General features: G+C 34.9%; 1 pseudogene; it reads left to right on the top strand.

Annotated features, from left to right (window-relative positions):
- The first annotated feature begins 1,299 nt into the window (after positions 1–1,299).
- On the top strand, positions 1,300–2,670 carry LOC107606899 (uncharacterized; annotated as a pseudogene).
- Positions 2,671–13,121: the final 10,451 nt, after the last annotated feature.

The raw sequence follows: 13,121 nt of genomic DNA, 5'->3' as shown, positions 1-13,121 counted from the left end.
GTCTTAGGTGAGGAAAGTATATTTAGGTTTTTGGTGGTCTAGAAAAAAATTATAAAATAAAATAGTAAATTACATAAATATCCTCATCTTCTTCCTCTTCTCACATTTTCTCAAACAGAAGCTCTGGCGGACTCCATCAGCGGTGGCTCTGACCACTGCTACCCAACAGCTATGACGGCGACCACCGCAACGGCTTCTACTCCCCTTTTTCGAGCAGTTCTTCCTCCCCCACTGAACAGCTTCGACGGCGACACTGGAAGTGGCGAACGGCGATAGCCTGGCGACTCCACAGACGGTGACGGCAAGACGCGGATGAACGACGACGAGGACGGCGCACGGAGAGGCAGCTCGCGAAGATGACGACGACGGCAAGACGCGGATGAACGACGGCGAGGACGGCGCACGCAGAGGCAGCCCGTGAAGATGACGACGAAGGCGGCTCGGTGACGGCAAGATGCGGATGAACGACGGACGGCGCACGCAGAGGCAGCCCAAAAAGATGACGACGACGGCGGCTCCTTGTTGCGATCGTGCTCCTCCTTTCAGCGACGTCAGCGGTGACAGCGAGGGGTGATGGAGAAAAATTGAAAGGAGGGGACAAAGGACAAAAATATAATTTTGAAATAGAAGTATTTGTAAAAATATTTAAATATAAATATAATTATTATATTATTAATAAAAGTTTTAAATTTCAGCCATCTATTCAAAAATTCAATGGCCATGATTTATAGAGAATCTTAGACCACCAAGAACCTAAATATACTTTTTCCATTGAAGAAAGCTCCTTGTACAAAATAAACTTTCAATTAAAGTTGATTGTGCTACCACATATAGCAATTATGCTAAGAAAAAATAGATTTTTTTTACTTGATATTTTTCTAAGTTCATTTGATATCAATATTTTAGGAGTTTAGATATATAAATAATGGCCTTCATAATTCAATAACCTCTTAGATTTAGTTATTATTATTACGGTTTCTACATTACCTCGATGTAAGTATCATGGAATAATAATTAAATAATATTATTTTTTATAATATTTTAATATTAATAAATAAAAGAATTAAATCTCATAGTAGTTCCTGAACTTACATTTGAGTCTCAAAGTGATCCCTAAAGTTAATAATTACTCAAATTCGTTCCTGAAATTATTCTCCGGGACTCATAGTAGTCCCTAAAATAATTTCCGTCAATCCTTACCATTGAAAAAAATCAAAATGATATCGTTTTGTATTTAAAAAAAAAAAACCCTTTTGAGTCCCTTTCCCCAACTCTACTCTCTCACACTAAGCACTCAACAGTCAACACTACGCTCTCATTCAACACTACTTTGAGTAATTATTAATTTGAAGATTATATGATAGTCCGTGTAGAAGTTTCTTGGTACCTTGATCATTTAGCAGGGTAATGCAATACTAGAATTTAAGAGTTAACTGAAATAGGGTTCATACTTCATGTTCATAATTGATGTTCCGATGGCTGAGACAGTAAGAAAAGCCACAACTCAACCATCTTCAAATGTTTCTTCCGTCGTAGCTTCCATTATATCACTGATTCAAACCATAAACCCCCAAAACCCAAATGCCTGTGAAGCAATGAAACCATTCTCCCCTTACCTCACTCAACCATTGGTCATCCAAGTCGTCAAGAACTTACACAGTCCCAACCACGCATTATTCTTCTTCAACTGGGCCTCCAACCCCAACAACTACTCTCACACGCGCCACTATTAGGCCGACAAAACCGACTCACTTCTCTCTCACTCTCTCTTCTCGACTGCCCACCACCTCCTCCAACGCTCCAACAATCTCTCCGACTCCTTCATTTTCAAATTCATCATTGCTCTCGGCAATTGTGGCGATATTAGGGGTGCCATTCACTGGTTCCACAAAGCCAAGAGCTTTTCACATGGCCGATGCTTGTTATCCTGGAACGCCGTCTTGGGTGTTCTTGTAAGAGCCAATCGGATCAATTTGTCAAAATCTATCTTTGACCAAGTTGTGGAAGAGAGTGTGTTTGAGCTCGACGTGTTCACTTATACCACCATGATTAGGGACTTCTGCAAAATAGGCATGGTCCACAGTGCACTCAAGGTGTTCGATGAAATGCGCTGTGCGCCCAATTCAATTACTTACAACACTTTGATTCACGGGTTTTGCAAGAACGGTGATTTAGAGGGTGCCAAGAGGGTTTTTGATAGAATGGTGGAAGTAGGAGATCAGAATTGCAAGCCGGATGTGGTGACTTATACTACTTTGATTGATGGATATTCAAAGAAAGGTGAGTTCTGCGAAGCTTTGGAGTGTATGGAGGAGATAGTAAAACAGGGTTGTCATCCAAATGTGTTGACTTACAATGCGTTGATTGAAGGCCTTTGCATGGGTGGGAATGTGGACGAGGCCATGAAGATGATGACTAGGATGCGATTGAATGGTTTAGAAGACAATGTTACCACAAACACTAGCATCATGAAGGGTTTTGCATTGTGGGGAGGTCTAAAGAAGCTATCATGCATACGAAGGAAATGAATAGTTGTTTCAGTCCTCTCTAATAGCAAGGATAGACGAATATTATTTTAGTGATTACTATGAGTTTCGGAGGGCAATTTCGAAGACAAATTTGAATAATTATTAACTTCAGGGATTACTTTGAGACTCGAGTGTAAGTTCAGGAACTACTTTAAAATTTAACTCTAAATAAAATTATCTTTTAATATATATTTGATTTTTTTTGTATTATTTATTAATTATATATTTTAAATAATATTTTATTTTTTTGATTAATAAAAATATTATAAGACATTGACTTTTAAAAAAGATTAAAAACATTTAAAGGGATTGTTTTAGAACTTAAAAAATTTTTCAGGAATTATTTTGAGATTTTTTAAATTCTTCAGGGATTATTTTGTACTTCATTTTAGAGACTGATTTGTCCAGTTTACATACGTGAATACTTAACGGTTACGTATGCAAGTTAACGTTCTAAGTTAGCAGTCATTATTAGTGACTAACGGAGAAAGACTGTATTATCTAATAAGCAGGAAAAAAACATAAATAATGAGAACAAGAAAACAACAGAACCTAAAATATTCTAACAATATTTGCTAACTATCAGTGTTGCCATAAGAAATCGTGAAAGAAAATGACAGCGATACAAGAGAATCGAGGAAATGGTTATGCTTACATCAGATATGGAGACACCAGTTCGGAGGCTTTGGGTAGCGGACCTGGGAGCACAGAATAAGCTGAGGAGAGCCAAGGGATGGCAGGAGGAGCCGCCATCTGCAGCGGAGATTGGTGGTGAGGGTGGTGGAGAGGTGGCAGGAATCAAGGCAAGAAGGACAACCAGAAGTCGTTTAAGTTGACCCTAAAGTTTAACATATATACCAAATTCAACATAAAAAGGGAAGACATTATGTAGACAAGGTCGAAGCCCCTAACAAGGTCGAAGCCCTAAACAAGGTCGAAGCTTATCAAGACCAGAGATATGTAGACAAGTCAAAATATTGCACTTTCCACAAGAAATATGAAAACACCACAGATGGTTGCGTCATAGCAAAAGATCTCTTGAAAAAACTAACTCAGCAAGGCCTCCTAGACAAATACATTAACAGACATGGACAAAAAAAAATACAGCACAACTTGGTGAACCATCAAAGACAAATGACAACCATAAAGATAAGAAAAAAAAGGTAACTAAAAATTCTACACAACCATATAGTATTATTAATTGCATTTTTGGTGGCTTTGCAGGTGGAGGCAGTAGGAACTCTACCAAGAAGAGGTCGTATAAGGGCCATGATGTTGGTGACTAGGTCTGAGCAGATCTCAACCACCAAACTAGTTGTTCCAGAAATCACTTTTCAGCCACTAGACCTCAAAGTAGTGGATAAAAATCTAGACGACCCCGTTGTCATATCAATCTAAGTGGGAGACCTATTGGTACAAAGAGTCCTTCCAGATCTAGGAAATAGCACATATGTATTGTTCTATTTCACATACCAAAACATAAAGTTAAGTGATAAAATATTGTAGCCATCACAAGTGAACTTTTAGGTTTCTCAGGTGAACATGTTCTAATATTTGGCTGTGTATGATTACAAACAACATTAAGGCAGTATTTGTTTGCTGTCTATGGCTACCAGAGATATGGATACGGCGACACACTTACAATGTTTGTTTTATAAGACAGAAATTTATAAAGGACACATTTACACACTAGAGACATGTAATTTGTGTCTCTTTAAAATAGTGAAACATGAATTTTTGAAGGTAGACACAGATCCATACTAAGTTTTTGGACAATTTTATCCTTAATTAATTCATAAAATTCTTAAATCTATCCTCGTTCCTAATTCATCCCTTCCCACTTCTACACTCTCATCTCCTTCATCTTTTATCTATCCTAGAACCACTTCATCTTTCTAAATCCACGCTCTACAAGAAATCGTCACCGCTCCTCTGCCAAAATCACTGCCGCTCCTCTTTTAAAATTGTTGCCGCCGCCTCCGCCACCGCTGCCTCTCCCAAAATCGTAGAACTGCTGCTGCCCTCATCTCTGCCAAAATCTCCTTTGTCGCTGTCTCTGCAAGAACTGCCACTGTTTTTCCTAGAATCAGAGAACTGCTGCTGCTGCTTCTGCCAGAATTTTTGCTGCCGCCTCTGCCAGAATCACCTCCACCATTGCATCATTCTAGATCTGCCTTTCTACTTTCATCTCTATTCTGAACTGCATCTCTTCCCTTTTTTTTAACAAAAAATGAAAATTATATATTTAATCTTTATTTAATTGAATCTTGATTAATTTTTGTTAGATCTTGTGTTGTTTTGTTTTTTATTGAATTTTTTTATTAGTTTAAGAGTTGTTAATGGTAACAAAGAAGTAGTGGTGGTGATTCTTTAAATGGTGGTAAAAGGATAGTGGTTGTATTTTGTGATAAGGGCAACATTGACATTTTCATAAGATTGTAATTTATTGTTCTGTGTCTATACTTGGTTACCAAACTGTATGTTTCATAGGTCTTGAGAAATGGGGTTTGTATCAAGACATTCTTTTTAAACTTGAAGTGTGTTATTCTACTGGTAGGAGATTTTTTTATTTAGTCTCTTGCAGCAGTAGAAGATTAAAAATGAAAGAGTAGAGAAAATGACACCAGCATGTACCTAGTTCGACTTCAAAGTGCAATAAGATCTACATTCAGTTTCCATCACAATAATAGTGAAATTTCACTATATCAGTTGCCAAGATTATAAACACCAATTTGGAGACTAAGACAAAGACAAACGAACCAAACATGTTCTACACTAAGACAAACAAAGATACAATTCCGAACATCACAAACAAACTCCAAGACAAACCAAAATGCCAAGACCAACCAAAAATCAATAACAAAGACTCAAACATAATCTGAAACAATTTTAGGTTTTTTCTTAGTTTATGCCTTTTTTTTTTCATAGTTTATACCTTTTCACTTATACATTTTTTATTGTTATCATTTTAGAGTAATAAATAACTATAATATACAATCAATGCAATTATAGACATAATTAGTTTTAGATTGAATTTTTAATTTGAAAGAAAATAAATAAAAAAATAAAAAATTATTTTTAAAATTTCTTCCTATCTTAATTTGATTAGTCAATCATAACTGAATTTTTAAAACTCCTTCGTTCATGTTTCTTTAATTTGATTTGCATATAAAAGCATTTTTAATATATATTAGAACTAATTTTAAAAAAAAAAAAAATTAAATATTCAAATTAATTTAAAAACCTTGATTCTATGAGTTATGATATAAAACTATATACTTAATGAATAGATGTCTCACAAAATTCATTATAAAAATATAAATAAAAATGCAATTATTATTCCATACTCTAAATTACAGCAATAGTTGTATCTTCTAATTTGTTTGACCCAAATAACTTTTTACATCCAATAATTTCTTGCCTTTATGACTAAATAAATGCATAAATAAAAGTATAAAATTATAATAACATAAACACAAATAATATAAAAGTATAAGATTAGTTTAGCTTAAAAATAGTCCATAATATCATAACACAAAACATACTTGAAATAAAAGAATGAAATTTTTTTGGTGACTTAAAATAAAATAAACAACAACTAAAAAAAAAAAAATAAACAAAAATCTGTTTAAGAAAGACAGTCCCGCTGAATACTACTTTCAAACTCCTTCTAAGGCAACGGAAGCTCCACTTGGGGAGAAAGGGTCCTCATTGCAGTTTTTGCCATGATGTTTGCTACTGTATTTGCATCTCTCAAGATCAACCAAAGATCATCACGCCATTTCCAAGACATGATATCTCAGATTTTTAACACCAAAGGATCAATAAACCCAGAGCAATCCTGTAAATTATTGACAATAGTAAACGCCTCCACACAGTCTGTCTCACATATAATGTCTCTTTGTCCCGAGTCCCATGCTAAAAGAAAGCCTCTCCAAATAGCAAACAACTCTCCTTGCAAAATACTACGACTCTCAATTATTCCTATATAGCCTTGTTGCCACCTTCCCTTCCAATCTCTGCTAACACAAGCAAAATCAACTCGAGCACCATTGCCAGGATAGCTAGCATCACAATTAATTTTAAAGGTACCTACTGAGAGGAGAATCCAAGAGCCACTAATGGTGGAGGGGATAGACAGTCGTTGCAACTCAAAAATATTTCGGAGCTCCTTTTTCCAAGGACAAAGCCATTCCAATTACCTTGTCTGTGGTCCAATGCTCGTGACGATGAAAGATCTCGTTATTCCTCGAACGCCAAATCCACCAGAGACCAGAAAAGAATCTAAAGGGGAGCTATTTGCTATTATGTAAGAACCAACTCATCAAATCCACTGGTTGATCGGAGATCCCTAAAACTTGCCAAACTAGTTGGGCTTTTGGATAATCCCGTATACAATGTAAAACCGATTTCTGACCTGAGAAACATCGTGGATAGCTATCCGTGTGCGAAATGCCCCTCATAAAACGAAATGCAGCAGTAGGAAGAGCCTCCCGAAGACATAGCCAGGCCAAAAATTTGTGCTTTTCTGGAACATGTTGACGCCAAAGCCAAAGCCAATTACCCCTATCCTCCCAACTAAACATCTTCTTACTGCCACAAAGAACCACTATGAGCATCATAAACCTTTGAAGCCGCACCAGTCCAACACCAACCAACCTCTGAACCAGCTTGAACATCCGGGTTGTAAGAGTTAATGTTGCTCTACAGAGACTGATTTAGAGGAGAACATATATTCTCAAGGTTCTACTGTCCATATGACCAAAGGTCCAAGATCCTGAGATCCGAATCAGAAATGTGAACATAATCCATCCCTGACACAGTTGCCCCTCTCTTCTCCATTTAGAAAACCAAAAGTTCTGTTCCAAATCCCCAATACACCAAATAAAACCTTCCTTCAAGATATTCCAGACTCGACATATACTCTTCCAAACATAAGATCCCCTTCCTCGAGACCGATTGAAACAATCATCCTTATAAGAATGGTATTTCTCCATCAACAGTTGAACCCATAACTTGTCCGGATGGTGAAAAAGTTGCCAAACTAGCTTTTCAGGAAGAGAAATATTAGCACAAAAAGGGTCTCTAATTCCCAAACCTCCAAACTTTTTAGGGGTGACCAACACTTTCCAGTTAACTAGATTTAGGTCTCTACCATAAGCTTGACCCTTCCATAGAAAGTTTCGCATCATGGATTCTATCTTATTAGTTACCCCTTTAGGGAAGAGAGATACTTGCATGCGGTAAGTAGGAATCGCAGTCACTACCGAGTTGAGCAAACAGAGTCTTCCTGCCTTATTAAGCAATCTCCCCTTCCAGCTGGCTAGCCTTCCCCAAATCTTATCCAGAACATCGTTGAAAGTTGCGTGTGTCACCCTAGAGTGATTAAGGTTCACCCTTAAATACTTGCCCAAGTTCTGGACGAATCTGATGGAGGACACTCCGGTGAAAATCTCTTTTCTTGTCGCTGAAACATTCCTGGAGTATAGCGCTTTAGATTTTTTCACATTAACCTTCATCCCAGAGGCTCTGCAGAAATTTTCCAAAACTACCATTACAGTTTGAACTTGCTGTTTTTCGACTTTACAGAAAAGAAGCAAATTATCGGCAAACATTAAATGAGAAATTCTTGGACCCCTCTAAGAACCGCAACCGGCTTCCACAATAATATTTTCTTCTTTTATGTTTTAGTTGAATATAAAAGCAAAATAATATAATATTGAAACTTATGTACTTTTTTTTTTGTGGTTCAATCTTCTATATTATAGGATCAAAATCAAAAAAGAAAATTTCTCTAGTGAAGAGTAACATTAGTTAAAAAGTGAAGATTTTTACTAAATTTAAAATGAACATGAGTATTGTACATTATAAATTTTTATTGGTGAATTTTTGAATTATAAAAAAAATCTTTACTATTCACTAAAAATTCACTCTTTGTCTTAGTATTATTCATCAAATAATGTTGTTTGGTCCTGTGTCTATGATATACCGATATGAGTAGATCACAAATATGATTGGTGGTAGAGAAACAAAAAAAAAAAAAAAAAAAAAGATCACGAGGGTCAAAGAGAAAATCATTAAAGAGAGCCATGAAGTTATAGAAATTTTGTAGATACACAAATTTGATTTTTGATCAAAATAACACATTCATATATAAGTAAAAATTAAGATTTCTCAATATTTTATGACAAAATCAAACAAATCTGATAATTATTACTTTAGCTTATTGGCGTTTTATTCTTGATATTATTCTCAATATGAAAATAAATAAATGACTCAATTGAATAACATAAATTATCTTATAAATCATTATATGAATATAAAAAATTAATTTAAATAATTTAATATTTATCCTAATCATATCAAGTAACTTTTATGTTAGATAAATTATAATTAATTTGGTTAATAAAATCATCTATATGTTTTGCATATTTTAAAAGTTTGATAAATTATAATTAATTTGGTTTAATAAAATCATTTATAAGTAATTTGGTTTAAATTATATATTTTATAAGAGAGTATTTCAATGTAAAATAAAGATAGTAAAAATCAACTAATATTACAATTATTATTATTATTAGGTGCTCTGACAGTAAAATAAAATGATATACTCTTCCAATCAATTTATGTCGCATACGCTAAAATGATTTTGTTATAGACACTCATTAATAACTTGTCATTCAATTAATGTAACACCTTATTACACAAAGTATTACACCTAAGATGTAATACAGAGGTGGTGAGACGCTACGACCTTTAAAATAAAATGTGTATATATAATAGCAGAAAGAATATAATATATTAGGAGCCTTGAAAAATGGGTAAAACAAAATTGCGAAATAAAAAACGCAACACTCTAGAACGGAATAACTTGCGTGTGAAGAAAACTATAACTATCAAACATAAGATAATAAAAGTAGGAATAGAGAGCCAAGGATACAAAATAACAAGCTCCTAACTTAGCCTGCAAAGTCAAGACTGGCTGGAGAATATTTACACGTATATACATATATATCCCAAAACCCAAAAGTACATATACACAATCCTACCTCTTCATAAACCTCTAAGATGATCAAAAAGAACAAATTATGCAGAGAGAAAGCTAAGTACATATATATACATCACTGTACAACAAAATAGCCCAGTAACTACTTCGCTTCAAGGGTCCAGACGCCTAACGAGATGCCTCTCGACCTGCATCTGAAAAACAACAACATAGTATGGAATGAGAACCGTAGGTTCTCAGTATGGTAAAGGTGCCACACACATAATATATAAGGTCCTGGGAATGCTAGAGGCAATCCTAGAACACCGACACTCAGATTATAGAGCTTAAAGTCTTAAACAGGAGCTATAAAAGGTGGTTTTCTAAAAACATTTAAACCTAACTTAACTTAACCTTAAATCTAAGTCTCATACTGCCATTCCTCCATACCTCCAACTCTATCACACATTTTCACAGACAAATAGACAGATAAAGGCAAACACAAGAAGGTTACAATTACTACAGGTAACAAATACACATTTAGCATGGCAAGTACATATAGGCACACCCAATTAAAGCACAAGCAAGTAATTCAAGTAATATGCATATGATGCATGCCTGTCCTATGGCTGATGAGGCTCATCTGTCGGTTATCCAGCCAACCCGACAAGTCTGAATTGTCCTTAGACTGTCCCCCGACGTGCATCCCCAAGAGTCTATGCATAACTTTTTCTCAAATAATCAATATTGCTCAATGGGGGTAACATTCCCGGGAATTTATATAGTGCCCGGTCACACTTACGTCGTAGGGTCAATAGAGTATCGAGTTTTCAACCTGATACATGTGGTGGCAAGCCACGACACTTGATCCAGGGAATCTCGTATCTCAGATTATTCAAATTCATAAGCCATATAAATAATTCAATTATAATTCATCAACATCCACATCATTCTCAATCACATCTCATTCATCATTATATATCAATCATATTCAATTCTTATCCTTCATTATCACACATCTCATTCCGTCCATCAATAGTTCCAGTTCAAAACATAATTCATTCTTTTCTAAATGAATCAAACTTAAAACATGCTCATTTTCTTAACAACTTTAAATCAAACCATATAACATTTGAATCTAAATCTTTTTAAATAATCATATAAACAAAATCTCTAATTTTTATAAAATTTCGGTAGTATCTCCTCTAAAACTCGGACTTTACCACCTTTTTCGGGTCTAAACCTGCTTTCTTTTCAATTCGGCATACCCTTCCTCATTATCATAATAGTCACCACAATAAATCTACCTCAAATCAACAATTATACTCATACAATATTCAAATCCAACAACCAAAATTCAACTAAGGATCATAGTTCACTAATCCTAGGCTTCTAACACAAAATACCTCAAATCAATAATTCACCAAATCATTAGTTAATCAACAAGTACCAAACCAACCATGTTCATCAACAATAACATTCAACCATAATTCTCTCCAAATTAACATAACAACATTCACCATCCAAGATTAATAACTAATTATCTAATAAACTTCAACCAAATATATTCATCGATAAATTACTAAACATTAAACATACACCTGCATTCCAACTTATCCTATGGTCATCTAGCCTAAGTTTTCACAGAATATTATATATTAAATGCAAGAAACCTAAACCATACCTTAGCCGATTCCCAAGTATTATTCCAAGACAATTTTCCTAAAAGAACATAGCCCTCAAAACCTCAACTAATCTGCTTCCTTCAAGTTCCAGTATTCACAATTTCAAGCTCCAATTATTTATTCTCAACCTAGTACACATTTATAACACATATATACCCAATTTAATACTCAAAGCTCAAATTCAATGAAATTAAAATAGAATTATCGTATCCTCACCTTACCCAAGCTTCACATAAACAAGAGTGAATATTTTTCTCAAGCTACTTGGATCCTAAAACATCAGAAATTAAAGAAATTCAACTTTCCTTCCTATATTTCAAAAATTGGGGGAAAAGAGTGGCTGAAAGTATTTAAGAGCTTACCTATGAAATTGTTCTGGTAGAAACGTAGAGCTCGACGCGGTGGACGTGTGGTCACAAACGGTGCGACAATCGGAGCTCGGATCGAAAAGTTACGGTAATTTGAATTCACCGTAAAGGGTTTCGTCCCTTCTCTTCTCCCTTCTCGTTCAGCACTGCTTGTGCTGTTCTTAATGAAAGAAATGAGCTTTAAGCTCATTTAATGCTGAACTGATTGGACTCACGGGCCCGGTTTGGACCCAGTTTAACTAGTTCGATCCGTTCGGTCCAATTTTGGACTGATTTCTTCGAAATTAGTGTCAAGTTTCGATGAGCTCTATCCTAATTTGATATAATATTCGCATTTCTAGTCTTCCTTATTAAAAACTAATTTATTGACTAATTATCTACTAATTTAACTGGAGTTTACAATTAATATATCAGTGTAAGAGTTATAAATTGTACCGATAACACCTAAAATTTTTTGGGCTATGCTACACATCCAAGGTTTTTTCATCCAAGTTTTATTCAAGTAGGTCCAACACCAACAAAAAACACTCTTATTAAAAGAGCGTCATTACACGCGCTTTATCTTCTTCTCCTCCCCCGCGCTTCTTTTTCTTCTTCTTCTCCCATGCGCTTCTTCTTCTTCTTCTTCTTTCAAATACACGCATACGTCATCTTCTTCTTCTTTCAAATTCATGTATACCTCCTCCTCCTTCTCCTTCGCGTACGCAGATTCTTCTTCTGCTTCTCCTCCTCTTCCTCCTTCTCCTCTTCTTTTTCTTTTTCTTCTCCTCTTTCGTTATCGTCATCACCAACATTTTGCTAATAGATTATTTTTTTTTCAATCGAATGGAATGGAATGCAATTGATAAATTAAATTGAATTGAATTGAATTGAATTGATAATCTCTAAATTGTAGACAGAGGTGTTTCGAATTTGATTTTATATAATAGATTATGTTTCGATTCATTCAGTACTATACAATTGTTTCACCATGAGTATGTGTTTGGTTCGTTATGCAAAAAGCTGTTTGAATTTGATTTTATATAATGGATTATGTTTCATTCACTCAGTACTATACAATTATTTCACTATGAGTACGTGTTCGGTGCATTATGCAGAAAGCTATTTGAATTTAATTTTATATAATGGATTATGTTTCGTTCACTCAATACTATACAATTGTTTCACCATGAGTACGTGTTCGGTTCATTATGCAAAAAGCTGTTCGAATTTAAATTTATATAATGGATAATATTTCATTCATTTAGTACTATACAATTGTTTCACCATAATAACATGTTTGGTTCATTTCTGTTCTGTACAATTCAAAACTCTTCCTTCTCATCTTCTACTGCTTCTTCACCAGGGAGAGAAGGAGGAAAAGATAAAAAAATATAATAGCAGTAACAACAACAAAAGAATGACGATAAGGAGAAAACACGTGAAGAAGAAGGAACACAAAAAAGGAGGAGAATGAGGAGGAGGAGGAGGAACGCGAAGAAGAAGGCAAAAAAGAAGAAGACACTCCGTGCATAAACGAGCGTGAGAAGAAGAAGCATAAGGAAAGAAGAAAGCA

This window comes from Arachis ipaensis, chromosome B7, assembly GCF_059453495.1.
Source record: "Arachis ipaensis isolate K30076 ecotype BB chromosome B7, ASM5945349v1, whole genome shotgun sequence".
Lineage (NCBI taxonomy): Eukaryota > Viridiplantae > Streptophyta > Magnoliopsida > Fabales > Fabaceae > Arachis > Arachis ipaensis.
The sequence above is the reverse complement of the archived record's forward strand: the minus strand, read 5'-3'. Positions and strand labels throughout refer to the sequence as shown.